Source organism: Dama dama, chromosome 19 (genome assembly GCF_033118175.1).
Source record: "Dama dama isolate Ldn47 chromosome 19, ASM3311817v1, whole genome shotgun sequence".
Classification (NCBI taxonomy): Eukaryota; Metazoa; Chordata; class Mammalia; order Artiodactyla; family Cervidae; genus Dama; species Dama dama.
In genome coordinates, this window is record NC_083699.1 from 25,281,546 (window position 1) to 25,297,748 (window position 16,203).

Sequence of the window (16,203 nt, forward strand, 5' to 3'; positions counted from 1 at the left end):
GAGTCAGACATGACTGAAGCGACTTAGCAGCAGCAGAAGCAGCACACTCTGTATCCTCTTTGATCTTTTTTCAATTATAATAAATTTAACATATAATAAAATGTACAGATTTTTAGTATAAGAGTTTTCTTAGTCAGGATTCTCTGGAGAAACAGAACCAATAGGATGTGCATATTGAGAGATTTCTTTTAAGGAATTGGCTTTTGTGATTATGGAGGGAATCTGCAAGTCCAAAGTCTGCAAGGTAGCCTGGGAGGCTGGAGGCTCAGGAAAGAGCTGTTGTTGCAGTTTGAATCTGAAGGCCATTAACTGGGAGAACTCCTTCTTGCTTAGGGAGGTCAGTCTTTGCCTATTAATTACTTCAACTGATTGGATGAGGCCCACCCCCATTATGGATGGCATCTGCTTTACTCAAAATCCACCAACTTAAATGTTAATTTCATCCCCAAAACACCTTGACAGAAACATCTAGAATAATGTTGACCAAATATCTGGGCACTATAGCCCAGCCAGGTTGACACAAAAAGGACATTGAGTTTGCCATATGAAACTGTAAGCATCACTCCAATCAACATGACCAGAAAATGATCCTGCATCCTTTTCCAGTCACTCCTTACCCAACCCCCATAGCAGATATTTCTGAATTCTATCACCACACATTAATAGTCAGCTTAGAATTTAATATAAATTGAATCATACAGTATGCATTTGTCTGGCTTGTTTTAGACAGCAAAAGGAACAGAATGTGTTATGTGTGTGTGTGCATTTGTGTGTATGATGTAATTAGCATTAAATGCACAGATCTAGATGTTCAGTTAGGTAAGTTTTGAAAGAGTTGCATACATCTGTGTAAACTCTACTCAAAACAATGGAATATTTTCATTGCTCCAGAAAGTGCCTTTACACAGCTTCCAGTTAAATTCCACCCATTCACCCAAGGAAATTTCTTTCTTGCTTTTTTTTTGCTTAATATAATGTTTTTAAGATTTATCCTGTTTTTTCTATATTAGTAGTTCCTATTTGTTGATGAGTAGTCTTCCATAATTTGCTTATCCTTTCTCTTGCAGTTGGTCATTAGGACTGTTTTCAGTTTTGGGTAATTATGAACAAAGGTGCTTTTCATGTTTTCAGTTCAGTTCAGTTCAGTTCAGTCACTCAGTCATGTCTGACTCTTTGCGATCCCATGAACCGCAGCATGCCAGGTCTCCCTGTCCATCACCAACTTCCGGAGTTTACCCAAACTCATGTCCATTGAGTCGGTGATGCCATCTAACCATCTCATCCTCTGTGGTCCCCTTCTCCTCCTGCCCTCAATCTTTCCCAGCATCAGGGTCTTTTCAAATGAGTCAGCTTTCCGCATCAGGTGACCAAAATATTGGAGTTTCCGCTTCAACATCAGTCCTTCCAATGAACACCCAGGAGTGATTTCCTTGCATGTTTTCAGATAAGCCTTTTTGCACAAAAGCTTTTCCTTGGATAAGTTCTTAAGAATATAATTTTTAGTCACAGCATATGTATTTAAGTTTTTAAGAAACAGCCAGCAGCTTTCCAAATTAGTTGAGGAATTTCTCACTCTAATAAGCAATATACGAGAGTTTCAGTCGCTTCATATCCTCACCTACATTTGATATCAACAATTTTTACAATTCTAGCTGCTCAAGTGGATGTGAAGTAGTGTCCCGTTATGGTTTTCTTTTGCATTTCCCTAATGACTAATGATGTTTAACATCTTTTTATGTTGACCTTTGTGGGTGCGTGTTGCTCATTATTTTGGCCACATGTTCTTCTTAGGGAAGAACTGAAATTCTTCAGTTAGGGAAGAGTCTGAAATTGTTCTTATAACAATAAACATTAATTAACAATGAGAAATAACTCCTGCAGTCAAGGGTGGGATTAGTTTCCTCTGAGGAAGGGAACTGCATGGAGCATGCAGAATAAGGATAGATAAATGAACAAGATCAGAATTTTGTGAGGAAGCAAAAGATGTTTCATAGAGAGGAGAGATAATAGAAGACAGGAGGGCCAACTAGTGGTTCTCAACTCAAACTACACATTAAAAGCATCCTTTTTAAGAAACCAATTGAAATCCAGTACTTTCTGGCTGCACTGGGGCAGAGCTTGGACTGCCAAGGCTCTGGGTGGCCCTGGCCTCATGGCTGTGGGTGGTCCTGCCCCTGTGGGCTCTGTGCCCAGGGGTGTGCCCGAAGCTCCTGTTGCAGACCTGGTGGCTCTACCTGTCTGGGGCCATGGGGCTGACCCCACCTCCATGACTGCTGAGTATTGCCCGAACAGGGGGCTCTCTAAGTGGCTCCCTCTTTGGGAAAGAGTTCATTTGAGCCTCTTTTATAAAAATGCTAATTCTATACATGAGGACTCCGCCTAATGGCCTCCCAAAGGCCCACCTCCTCGTACCGTGGCTTTAGGTAGTAGGCTTCAACATATGCACTTGGGAGGCATACAGACATGCAGACTATAGCACCAGAGAACTTGTTTAAAATGAAAATTCCTGGGTTCATTTCTAGTAATTCAGATTCAGTAGGTTTAGAATGAATTCTAGGAATCCACTTAAAAAAAAAAACAAAACACAGATTTACTAGGTAGCTCTGAGGCAGAAGCTTTTTAAATAAGATGAGTCATTTTTAATAGCTATCATCAACAAAATCCACAAACAATAAATGCTAGAGAGGGTGTGGAGAGAAGGGAACCCTCCTACATTGTTGGTACATGTGTAGTGAATGTAAATTAGTGAATGTACATTCGTGAATGTAAATTGGTACAGCCACTATGGAGAACAGTATGGAGGTTCCTTAAAAAACTAAAAATAGAGCTACAATATGACCCTGTAATCACACTCCTGGGCATATATCTGGAGAAAAAGATGATCTGATGCACCCAAAAATTCATTCCAGCACTTTTTACAATAGTCAACACATGGAAGCAACCTCAATGTCCATTGACAGAAGAATGGATAAAGAAGATGTAGTACGCATATAATGAACTATTACTCAACCAATAAAAAGAATGAAATAATACTATTTGGAGCAACACGGATAGACCTAGAGATTGGCATACTGAGTGAAGTAAGTCAGACAGAGAAGGACAAATATCATGTGACATCCCTTATAGGTGGAATCTAAAAAGAAATGATACACATAAACTTATTTCTAAAACAAGTCGCAAACTTAAAGAATGATGTTATGGTTGCTGAGAGAAGTATGTGGGGAAGGGATAGTTAGGGAATTTGGGATCAAAATGTACACACTGCTTTATTTAAAATGGATAACCGACAAGGTCCTACTGTATGGCACATGAAACTTTGCTCAATGTTATGGAGCAGTCTGGGCGTGAGGGGAGTCTGGGGGAGAATGAATACATGTATACATATGACTGAGTCCTTTCACTGTTCACCTACAACTATCACAACATTGTTAATCGGTCATACCCCAACACAAGATAAAAAGTTTTTTACAAGAAAGGAGCCATTTTTAACCATTCACAAATTTTCCCCTGTATGTATATGCACCCAAGGACCCCTTGCTGCTCTGTAACCCTACAGGACCTGCAGCTTTCATGCTGGGGTACACTAGTGGACTCTGCATTACTGAAGGAGTATTCATACGTCCACATGAAACACGAGAAGGATCATGGGAACATCCACACGGGATAATGGATGGCTACAAAAATTGGATAAGACAAAAGGAAAACACCTGTCCAACTGGACACTGAAGAGGCACATAGAATTGTTCACAGCAGACATTAGTGGAACACAGAGGAACAGCCACGTGGATAATGGATAAGCAGACTGTGTAGCACATGGAAGGACCACACGGGAACGTCCCCATGAGACACTAAAAGGTAATATGTATCCATAAGGGGCTCTGGAAAGGTGTGTGGGTTCTGCATACTAATTTTTTAATATATATATTTTCTGTTTATTGAACAATTGATTTATAATGTTGTTAGTTTAAGGTTTACAACAAAATGATTCAGTTATTCATACTTGTATGTATAACTGATGCTTGCTCCTTGAAAGAAAAGCTATGACCAACCTAGACAGCATATTAAAGAGCAGAGATATCACTTTGCCAACAAAGGTCCATATAGTCAAAGCTAGTCAGTAGTCAGTAGTCATGTATGGATGTGAGAGTTGGACCATAAAGAAGGCTGAGCAGCAAAAAATTTATGCTTTTGAACTATGGTGTTGAAGACTCTTGAGAGTCCCTTGGACTGCAAGGAGATCAAACCAGTCAATCCTAAAGGAAAGCAATTCTGAATATTCATTATTCATTGGAAGGACTGATGCTGAAGCTGAAGCTCCAATACTTTGGCCACCTGATGAGAAGAGCCAACTCATTGGGGAAGACTCTGGGAAAGATTGAGGCAGGAGAGAAGGGGAAAACAGAGAATGAGATGATTGGAAGGCATCACTGACTCAATGGACATGAGTTTGAGCAAGCTCTGGGAGATAATGACTGGACAGGGAAGCCTGGCGTGCTGCAGTCCATGGGGTCACAAAGAGTCAGACATGACTGAGCAACTGAACAACAACAATGACTATATATATATATATATATATATGTTGATGATGATGATGATGTGAGGTTGCTCAGTCATGTCCAACCCTTTGCAACCCCATGGACTGTAACTCACCAGGCTCCTCCGTCCATGGGATTCTCCAGGCAAGAATACTGGAGTGGGTTGCCATTTCCTTCTCCAGGAGATCTTCCTGATCCAGGGATCGAACCTAGGTCTCCTGCACTGCAGGCAGATTCTTTACCAACTGAGCTACCAGGGAATACCTCCTATAGGATAAAAGCAGAAACAATGTGAAAGTGAAACTTTCAGGACCTGTTGCTTCACCTTCCCCACCCACACAAGGTACAGACCCCAGCCTGGACCCCATGCTGTCACTCCTGTGGGAAGTTTGAACCCTGCCATGCTCCTAACTCCCCAGGATACAGCTGTCTTCTTTCCCCATTTCAGAGCAGAAGAGCCACAGACTCGAGTAACAAGCAAGAGTTAATTTTGACTCCATGCTGGATCTGTTTCTTTGACTTTGACCCTTGTTTTTTGCTGCTTTTGTTATTATAATCATACACAATGGCCTGCCTCAGAGAATCCTGCCCCCCTGCCTGACCTTTAAACTAAAGTGCCTTGGTTTAGCTCACAGGGAGATAATCCGACCCTGCCCGCTGTGAATGACTATAAGAAGGAAGAGACTAACACAACCCCCTGCCTGAGGCTTGCCATTCTAGGAGATATTGCAAGATTAAATGGCCTTTCTACTTTCTTTCCTCACCTCCCCTTTCTGTGATCCATAAAATAACCTAGCATCAAGACCCAGGGAAGATGCCTTCTTGATCTGCTGGCTCTTCGAATAAAGTTAATATTAAGAATAAATATTCCTTGCCTCAACACCTCGTCTTGGTTTCATTGACCTGTCATGCAGTGAGCAGAGTGAGCTTGGAGGGTAAAAGAAGGTAAGTAGTCCTGTAAGACTGTTTAGACATTATGGACATAAAATGTATTTACAACCTAAAAGTTGAGAGTTACATTTTACTGAGTGAGTGGGAATTTTTAGGACTTCAAGTCTGAGAAGGGCTTCGCTTGTGGCTTGGCTGGTAAAGAATCCACGTGCAATGTGGGAGACCTGAGTTCAATCTCTGGGTTGGGAAGATCCCCTGGAGAAGGGAAAGGCTACCCACTCCAGTATTCTAGCCTGGATAATTCCATAGACTGTATAGTCCATGAGGTCGCAAAGAGTCAGGCATGACTGCACGACTTTCATCATCATCAAGCCTGGGAGACAGCATCTCAAATAACCCAGAGTAAACTGCTCCGAGAAGGGGGCAGGGGGGCGGGGAGCCAGGTTGTATAGAAGTTTTACAACAAAGGGCAGGTAGTCAGAACATCAAAAGATGATTGTTAATTAAAGAAAACCAGATATCCCAAGTTAAGGAATTTAGTACTTTTCTATGTATGGGAAGACGCAAGAGTCTATGCTCATTGAAATCATTCCTTTGGTATGCGCCTCAGCTATAAGAGGCAAGTATCCTGTGTTTTCACAACTTAAGTTTCCTCAGGGCTCGATGCCTCACCATCTATGGTGGCTGCAGCTGCTGCTGACTGTGACATCCTTTGCCTACTGATACGCAGGAAACACTCCATGTCTCAGCGTGTTTGGTCATGCCTTTCAGAAGGAGCTATGTGTGCTCTGGGCAGGTCTGTTAACTTTCCTGATGGAAATTTCTCTTCTGGAAAGCTTTAGTTCTAGCAGCTGTGTGGCATTCAGGGTAGGCCCAAGGATGCAAATGAGATATATGAGTGGTTTCCCTGCCTTCTTCCAGGCTTTCTGCCTTTAGCCCTGCAGCTCAGAACACTGACAGGTTCAGTAAGTTTAACCCCACTGCTAAGTCACTTCAGTCGTATCTGATTCTGTGATAAATAAGGACCAGGAAGTTTACGTGATGGGAGGAGGCAGAAGGCAATACAAGTGTAAACTCCTGGGGGAACCGTTTTTAACTCTTTATTTTCTATCAGACTACAGGTGATTGACAATGTTGAGTTAGTTTCAGGTGTCCAGAAAAGTGATTCAGTTATATATATACATGTATCTGCTCTTTTTCAAATTCTTATCCCATTTAGATTTTTACCTAAAATTGAGTAGAGTCCCCTGTGCTATACAGTAAGTCCTTGTTGGTTATCTATTTTATATACAGCAGTGTATACATGTCAATCCCAAAGTCCCGAACTATCCCTCCCGCACCAACCATAATTTTGTTCCCTAAAGTCTGTGAGTCTGTTTTGTAAATAAGTTCATTTCTATTTTTTTTTTTTGGATTTCCCATATAAGCAATATCATATGATATTTATCTTTCTCTGTCTGACTTAATTCCCTCAGTAAAATCTCTAGGTCCATCCATGTCACTGCAAATGGCATTATTTCATTCTTTTTAATGGCTGGGTAATATGCCATTCTGCGCGCGCGCGCGCGCGCGTGTGTGTGTGTGTGTGTGTGTGTGTGTGTGTGTGTGTTGAGAACTGTAAAAAGGAATGGATAAAGATGTGGTGTTATACACCTCTGTCGATGGACATTTAGGTTGCTTCTATGTCTTGCCTATTGTAAATAGCGCTGCAATGAACACTGAGGTTCTTGTATCCTTTCGGACCATGTTTTTCTCCAGAGGTGTGCTCAGTATTAGGATTGCAGGATCATATGGTAACTCTATTTTTTGTTATTTTTTTAAAAGAACCTCCATACTGCTGTGGGAACAGTTTTCTATCCTTCTACCCATACATGTAGAATCTTGCTTCATTCTTTGTCTCTTAGTTTTCAAGAAATCTGTGACACTTTATTGCATTTGAAACTCATCATAGGTTGGATTCCCTCACAAGATTGTCTCCTACATAGTCAGAGACCCATTCTAGTGTCTTTGGTTTCCAGTGCTATGAGTTTTAGCACTCAGTAAGCAGTACCTGTTCTTATGATGGGATGAAAAGAGAGAGAGAGAGAAAGAGACAAAAGGACTGGCAGAAGCCCCAGGCTGTGGCACTGGTGCAGCAAGGGAGTGGGCATGTGTGGATGCTGGGAGGGCTTCCTGGAGGAGGTGTGCCTCGTTGGCAGCCCTGGCCCTGGAGTGCAAGCCTGAAAGTTCAGTCAGGGAGAGGGAACAGTGCTGAAGAGGGTGAGAAATTTCCATAACACATCCCATGTGACAGTTCAGCCTACACCGGGTCCCAGATACCACAGCTGGGCAGTGTCCCAGGAAAAGCTGGTGGAGAATCTAAGGCCAGGAAGTTTTTTTTAAGTTGATGACAAGCATATAAGTGTAGGAAAGGAGGTTTGGGGCTAGTGTGACTTTTCAGTACATTAGTTCCTGCCCCTTTTCTGTTCTATCATGGGAAGGCAGAATCAAGCCTTGAATACCTGCCAGACAGGTTGTGAGACTGCTTGAGGGCTGAGACTTTTGGTATTGATCTCAGCATTAAGGTGGCACTAAATAAATGTTTAAGAAAGGCAATGCTAAAAAATGTCCAAACTACTACACAACTGCACTCATTTCACATGCTAGCAAGGCAAAGCTCAAAATCCTTCAAGCTAGGCTTCAACAATACATAAACCAAGAACTTCCAGATGTACACGCTGGATTTAGAAAAGGCAGAGTAAGCAGAGATCAAATTGCCAACATCTGTTGGATCATCAAAAAAGCAAGAAAGTTCCAGAAAAACATCTACTTCTGCTTTATTGACTATGCTAAATCCTTTAACTATGGGATCACAACAAGCTATGGAAAATTCTTAAAAGGGACGGAAATAGCAGACCTCCTTACCTGCCTCCTGAGAAACCTGTATGCAGGTTAAGAACCAACAGTTAGAATTGGACATAGAACAACAGACTGGTTCAAATTGGGGAAGGAGTACATCATATTGTTACTCTGTTTATTTAACTTCTGTGCAGAGTACATCATGTGAAATGCCAGGCTGGGTGAGGTTCAAGCTGGAATCAAGATTGCTGGGAGGAGTATCAATAATCTCAGATATGCAGATGACGGTACACTTACAGCAGAAAACACAGAGGAACTAAAGAACCTCTTGATGAAGGTGAAAGAGGAGAGTAAAAAAGCTGGCTTGGAACTCAATTTTCAAAAAACTAAGGTCAGGGCATCCGGTCCCACCACTACATCTGGTATCGTCTAAAAGAGGAAATTCTACTACAAACAACAATGAGAAAATAATCTTCCTCTCTGCATTCAAGAGTCTGGGTAAACAACCTTTGCCTGTCTGTAAAATGGTAGTCTTTGAGCTGAAGGATATTTTCTCCACAGCAAAATGTATGAGAAGAATAAATTTTAGATGGTTATATCCAGACACCTGTTGACTGTGCCTCAAAGGCTTTTAGGTCACTTCTACTGAACACAGAGGAAAATAGGGCTGTGTAATTGGCCAGGAAATAAAGATGCTTGATCTGTTTGCACCTCCATTATATAACTAATGGAGGTCACTATGTCCAGTTGGGGAGCAAGGTTAATCAGCCTGTCAGACATACCCATGGAGACTAGGGCTGTTATTTTGCTTGCCCCTTGAGTGAAGAGGATCACAGTCTTATTTCTTTTGGATTATGGCAGCCAATTTATTGTTTCCCAGGAGGTTTCTTTTCCTCTCTTTTTCATGAACTCCTCTCTGACTTCTCCTACCAGGTAGCTCTGCACAGGGACCAGTTCCTCTTCTTGACCAAGAATCACTCAGCAAGCAATGATGTGAAGACCTCCATGAGGGGATGTGAAGAGGGATGCCTGGAATCCCATGACTGCACATTAAAAGTGTCTTTGTTTTCCAAAGTGAAATTAATTTAGAATATCTGAGGAATAGTTATTTGTAAGATATTAACAGTTCTAAGATTATTATAAAATGCAGCAACTTTGTCTCTCAGGGAAGACTTCTGCTGTCTGAAAAGCCAGGCTGATGGCACATGAATTGTATCCAGTATCTGTATCACTGGCAGTCAGTCTGTGTTTAGTTAATGCAGGGTTTTATAGCTGGTAAAGAAGTTGGCATAGAGTTTGATCTCAGAAGTGAAGTAAACAGCTTGTTTGGTGCCTCACTGTTGATCTAACCAGGTCACTCCCTGAGATAGTAAACTATTGAAATTTCAGATCCTGGACGGTCATCTGGTGTAGTGATAAAGACCATGGATTTTGTAAACAGGAGATTCTGGGTTTGATTCAGGGCCCTGTGGTTACTTCCTCTAGGACTTTTTTTCCCCAATTATTTTTATTAGTTGGAGGCTAATTATCTTACAATATTGTAGTGGTTTTTGCCATACATTGACATGAATCAGCCATGGATTTACATGTGTTCCCCATCCTGAACCCACCTCCTACCTCCCTCCCCCTCTAGGATTTTTTTTTAAAAATGTATTATTTATTTTTGGCAGCACTCTGTCTTTGTTGCTTTGTGCTGGCTTCCTCTAGTTGCAATAAGCGGGGGCTCCAAAATCACTGCAGATAGTGACTGTAGCCATGAAATTAAAAGACGCTTACTCCTTGGAAGGAAAGTTATGACCAACCTAGACAGCATATTAATAAGTAGAGATGTTACTTTGCCAACAAAGGTCCATCTAGTCAAGACTATGGTTTCTCCAGTGGTCATATATGGATGTGAGAGTTGGACTGTGAAGAAAGCTGAGCGCCGAAGAATTGATGCTTTTGAACTGTGGTGTTGGAGAAGACTCTTGAGAGTCCCTTGGACTGCAAGGAGATCCAACCAGTCCATCCTAAAGGAGATCACTCCTGGATGTTCATTGGAAGGACTGATGCTGAAGCTGAAACTCCAACACTTTGGCCACCTGATGCGAAGAGCTGACTCATTGGAAAAGACCCTGATGCTGGGAGGGATTGGGGGCAGGAGGAGAAGGGGAAGACAGAGGATGAGATGGCTGGATGGCATCACCGACTCGATGGACATGAGTTTGAGTAAACTCTGGGAGTTGGTGATGGGCAGGGAGGCCTGGCGTGCTGCGATTCATGGGGTTGCAAAGAGTTGGACACGACTGAGCAACTGAACTGAACTGAACTGACTCTTTGCTGCGGCACTCAGGTTTCTCACTGCAGTGACTTCTCTCTTGTAGAGCACAGGCTCTAGGCATGCAGGCTTCAGTAGCTGTGGCACATGGGCTTAGTTGTCCCCTGGCATGTGAAATCCTCCCAGACCGGGGATCAAAACCATGTCCCCGGCATTGGCAGGAGGATAATAATCCTCTGTGCCACTGGGGAAGTACCTTCTGGGACTTCTTTAGGTTGTAGTTTTCTCATCTATGAAGTGGGAATAACGCTAATATTTATGTCATGTGAGTTGTGTGGAGGTTAAAGAAGACAAAGCATACAACTGAGTTAACACAATGCCTGGTACTTACAAGGACTCAGGGCTTTTAGCAGGGCTTTCTTAGCTACCAGCCACAGCAGACATAGTACCTAAGGACCACACAATTTTGAAGCGCCTGGGAAAATGTTTTAATTTCTTTAAAATTGGAAGGAAAAATATGAATATGATAATAATGAATCCACTTGGGTTACAATTTGTCTTTTTACTAATATGGTCATAAACCATGTTTTTTAATATAAAATAAGGAGCCTGGGAAAGCAGAAGCACCTGGGGCCCGGGAAAGTCATAATGTGACTCCAGCCATTAGCAGTCTTATTTGTCACAGTAGCAGGAGCCTTTGCAGCAAAATTGGGGTAAACAAAATGATAAGGTGTGACTGAGTCCTTTACAGGGTGGGTTGTGGTTAATCTCTCAGTGAAAGCAATTCAGTGATTGTAAAATCAGTTTCTAGGAATAGTAGTAAAATAGCTCTAAAGATGGGGGGAAATAGACATTTCTTTTGATATCAAGACTGCGCCATCACTGAAGAACGCATTGTCTGGAATGACTGTGTGTGACTGAATCACACTGACTCTGTCCCCGATCCTCCTGGATCAAGAAGACCCCAGCTGGGCTCTTCCCTTGCCTGCTGTAGCTCCCACCAGTCACATGAGACCGGGTTCAGCAATGCAGAGCGGAAACTTTATCCACTGATCAAGGATGGAGAAGGGAAAGCTCATGCTCTATAGCTATCTTCTCCTCAAAGGGAGGAAAGCGGGGGTGGGGTGGGGGTGCAGATTCTGAGCGGTGAAAGGCAGGTGCATCATCAGAAGCTGAGGGAAAGGGCAGAGGTTTCCATGAGTAGCTAGGGCATCACGGTCCCTCAGGCTCCCTTGCATAAGGCACTCTATGTGCCTAGAAAAGTACAAGCACTTTGATCAGATTTCTTAGCATGATAATGAAGCAAAGGGGCTTTGAGGAGACACCTGGTTTTTCTCTGCACAGGAATTGCTGTTGCAGTTATGTTGGATCCATTCAGGGCAGTTGACTGTCAAGTTTCCTCTGAGGTGTAATTGATAAACATCTTTGACAAACATCAGGTGTTTTGGAACAAGACTAGAAATAGGTTAAAATAGACCTTTCAGCTCCCTGGGGCTTCCCTGATAGCTCAGTTGGTAAAGAATCTGCCTGCAATGCAGGACACCTTGGTTCGACTCCTGGGTCAGGAAGATCCCTTGGAGAAGGGATATGCTACCCACTCCAGTATTCCTGGGCTTCCCTTCTGGTTCAGCTGGTAAAGAATCTGCCCGCAATGCACGAGACCTGGGTTTGATCCCTGGTTTGGGAAGATCCCCTGGAGAAGGGAATGGCTACCCACTCCAGGATTCTGGCCTAGAGAATTCCATGAACTATACAGTCCATGGGGTCGCAATGAGTCAGACATGACGGAGTAACTTTCACTTTCACTTCACTTTTTCAGGTCCTGGGATATGTATGGGTAACAACCTCATATTGTTAGCCCCACATGAGACCCAAAGTCCTACCTCTCCCTCTTTCTTCTCATGCCTGAGCTTTAGACTAGTTGCAGGGAAGCTCCCAAGCTGGAGATGTGACCTATCAACTTCTACCCTTGCTTTCATCTGATATGAAATCTGGAAAAATACCTTTAGCTGATGCAGATGATTAATGGTTATGAGACACCCTGCCGGAGGTGGGGGTGCTTCTGACTCTCACTGGTAGTCAGATTCTATCTTTAGTCTCAGCCTCTTGGAATACCCTTGTATCTCTTTCAAAGACATGGAATGCAGCTGTGAATACCTCTGGATCATCTTCTGCTCCATCCTGCCTGCACCTAAGTTACTCATAATAAATTCCAAAATTGCACTTATGGAGTGGCCTGTTCATTTTTCAGTCTCAAATTCCCTTCTCAGTTCAGAGGAGATTATTTAATATTCTCACCTTGGTGCAGACAGAAATAGTCATGCTTACCCTACATATTCAGTGGAAGAAAATCATGTTCTATACCAATTGTATCGAGGAGTAAAACACACCAGATATTACTGTATTTTGTTTCACTTATGAACACATAAATGTCATTTCTTTTAAAAACAACATAAAATGTCTATATTTTATCCACATTATGTTTAGTCTACTTTAGTAAATTTCTATTTTAATTAAAACTGATTGTCATATATAGAAAGAAAAGTACTGTATGATCTCACTTATATATGGAATCTTAAAAAAAAAAAAAAGCTCATAGAGAATGAGATGAGATTTGTGGTAAGAGGAGGATATAGAGAGAGGGAATTGGGAGAAGGTGGTTAGAAAACATAAACTTGCAGTTATAAATAAGTACAAGGGGTGAAATGTATAACTTGATGACTAGAGCTAACTCTGCTGTATGACATATAGGAAAGTAGTTAAAAGAGTGAATCTTTAGAGTTCTTACTCATTACAGGGAAAGATTTTTGTTCCTTTTTTTTTTAACCCTATCCTTTTTTTGTATCTATATGACAAGGTCTATGTTAACAGAACATATTATAGTAATCATTTTATAGTATATGTAAATTAAACCATCAGGCTGTATGCCTTAAATTTATACACTGATGTGTGTCAATTATTTCTCAGTAAAACTTTGAAAAATTGGATGTTATAAAACTACATGTTTTATGAAACAAAAAAATTCCTGCTAAACAAGCAATGGGACACATATTTGTTTTTGCTGGAAAGTGTATTTATATCTGAGCTAATGAGCTTGTTTTTCCACTGATCAAAGACAAGGGTTATTGGTGGGATTAAAATAATTTCCAAACTTACTGAATATAATCTTGCATGTTAACCACCTATAAAATGAAGGAAGATAAAGGAAAGGAATGAATGAAGACCATGTCGGCTTAGGCCTCAGTGATTAGGGACAGCAACATTGTGGAAGGGTGTTAGGAAAAAGAGCAACTTGGTAATAGTAATTTTTCTCATTTGAATTTCTCCCCAGAATATCTTTAGTCTATGATTCCATTTAATGTATTTTAACATCAAAATGATTTCTATTAAAAAAGTGTTTGTCAGTTCAGAGTTGATTAGCAGTTTTAAACAACTGGATGGATTCCTGGTCTTAGTTGCTTTCCCAGAAGTTTGTCTCTTCTCCCATTATCTGTAGAAAGATGTGGGTGGTTATTCCTCATATAAACAAGTCTCCTGGGTATTAAACATTTTTCTGTAAAGGTCTATTGCCTTGTCCAGTAACTTGGATACTCCAGGTGCTCTCACTGCTCCCAGAGAAAATAGCTATCTTGACTTATGTGATACTTAGTTTCTTGCTTTAAAAAATACGTAGTTTTACTGCCTGATTTCTATGTAGAAAGAGAAAGTCTCTGCAACCCTATGGACTATACAGTCCATGGAATTCTCCAGGCCAGAATACTGGAGAGGGTAGCCTATCCCTTCCCCAGGGGATCTTCCCAACCCAGGGATCGAACCAGTGTCTCCTGCCTTGCAGGCGGATTCTTTACCAGCTGAGCTACCAGGGATGCCCTGAATTCTATGTACATGGAATCATATATTAAATGTTCCTTTGTGAGTTTTTTTTTAAAATTCAATCTTATGTTTAAGGTTCATTCATAGTGATCTATGAAGCTGCAATTTGATAAAATTCTCACCACTTTAAAATATTCCATTAAGTAAAAATTCGATGATTTAACCACTTAATTGTTAAAGGCTTTGGGGTTGTTTTTGAGAGTGCTGCCATGAACATTCTTATACACACGTGCTCTGATGCACATGCCCATTTATCTGTATTGTATTATAGGTTGTGTTCATGTCACTTTAACAGGGAAAGTTTCTAAATGCTGTACCAATTGGTAATTCCATCTTCGGCAAAAGACTTCCTGAAAGTTCACCAATACTTGACATTGTATGAGTCTTTTTTATCAGTCTGTTTGATGCATCATGGGAAGCTGTTGTGACATAAAAGATATTTCCTTACAATAACACTCAGTATCTCTTGATGTGTATTATTCATTTACAGATCCATCTTCTGTGCAGTGACTGTTCAAGTTTATTTTTTAACATTCTCTTTCTGTGGGATTATTTTATTATTAATGGCTCATGAAATCCATTATGGCTTGTGTTTTATGTCTTATTTAAGAAACCCTCTCCATCTCCAAATTGTTAGTATGGTATGAAATGCCATTTACTTAGGTCTTGACATTTATGCTTTCAATCACCTGGGATTTATTATTATTATTATTTTGGGGCTTCCCTGGTGGTTCAGACAGTAATAAATCCACCTGCAATGTCGGAGACCTAGGATTGATCCCTGGGTTGGGAAGATCCCCTGGAGAATGGCATGGCAACCCATCTCAGTATTCTTGCCTGGAGAATCCCCATGGACAGAGGAGTCTGGTGGGCTACAGTCCATGGGGTTGCAAAAAGTCAGACACAACTGAGCAACTAAGTACACACATTATTATTTCTTGGTATGGTGTGTGGTAGGATGTCTCAGTTCCTTTTATATGGATAGCCAACTCTCTCGGAATCTTTTATTGATAAATCCACACTTTTCCTATCTATCTCAAATACTAACTCTGTCACATACTGAGCATCTTTATATGCATAAGTCTTTCGAGTTCCCAGTTTTGTTCATTGATCTATTTGTTTATTGCCATGGGAATGCCACATTGTCTTTGATAGAATGCCCTCTCACCTTCTTCAAGATAGTCTTGGATATTCTTGTCTTTTCTTTGGTTTTCTTAACTTCAGAATTAGGAGTTAGTACTAGATCATCCCTGCGGTTCTCTTTAGATCCAAAAGGTGTATTATATTCTATATCACAGTATGCTGTATAATAACATGGTTGCTTTTCTTCATGATACCACTGGATATACCAATTATTGCCAAACTACATTAATCTTTTAAAACAATTTTACATGGTTCTGTGGTTATTAAATTAATGCCTGTCCTTTTCTTGAGGATTTTAATGCTCTTAGCCTCTAGCACCGTTTTAGAATAATGGCATTGTGATATACAAGTATTTATAGAGTATTACATGTGTCCAGCAGTTGCCTGGGGTTTAGAGGAAATGCAAAGAACCATGCATCACTGTCTGATGGGGAATAACACATACTTTAGCTGGGGAGACATGGCAGTGACACAGTGCTACCTTTGACTATATTTGGATTTGGTCAACAAATTTTCATTATCTCAGGTGTTGGTGTTTCTGTCCATTATTTGTAAAACGCCCCCTTTAGGCCCTCATATTTGATGAATTGCCATACAACAGCTGTCTCTATACCCTGCCCATCAGAAGGCTGTCAAAACACAGATAATCTCCTGAAACTTATATAG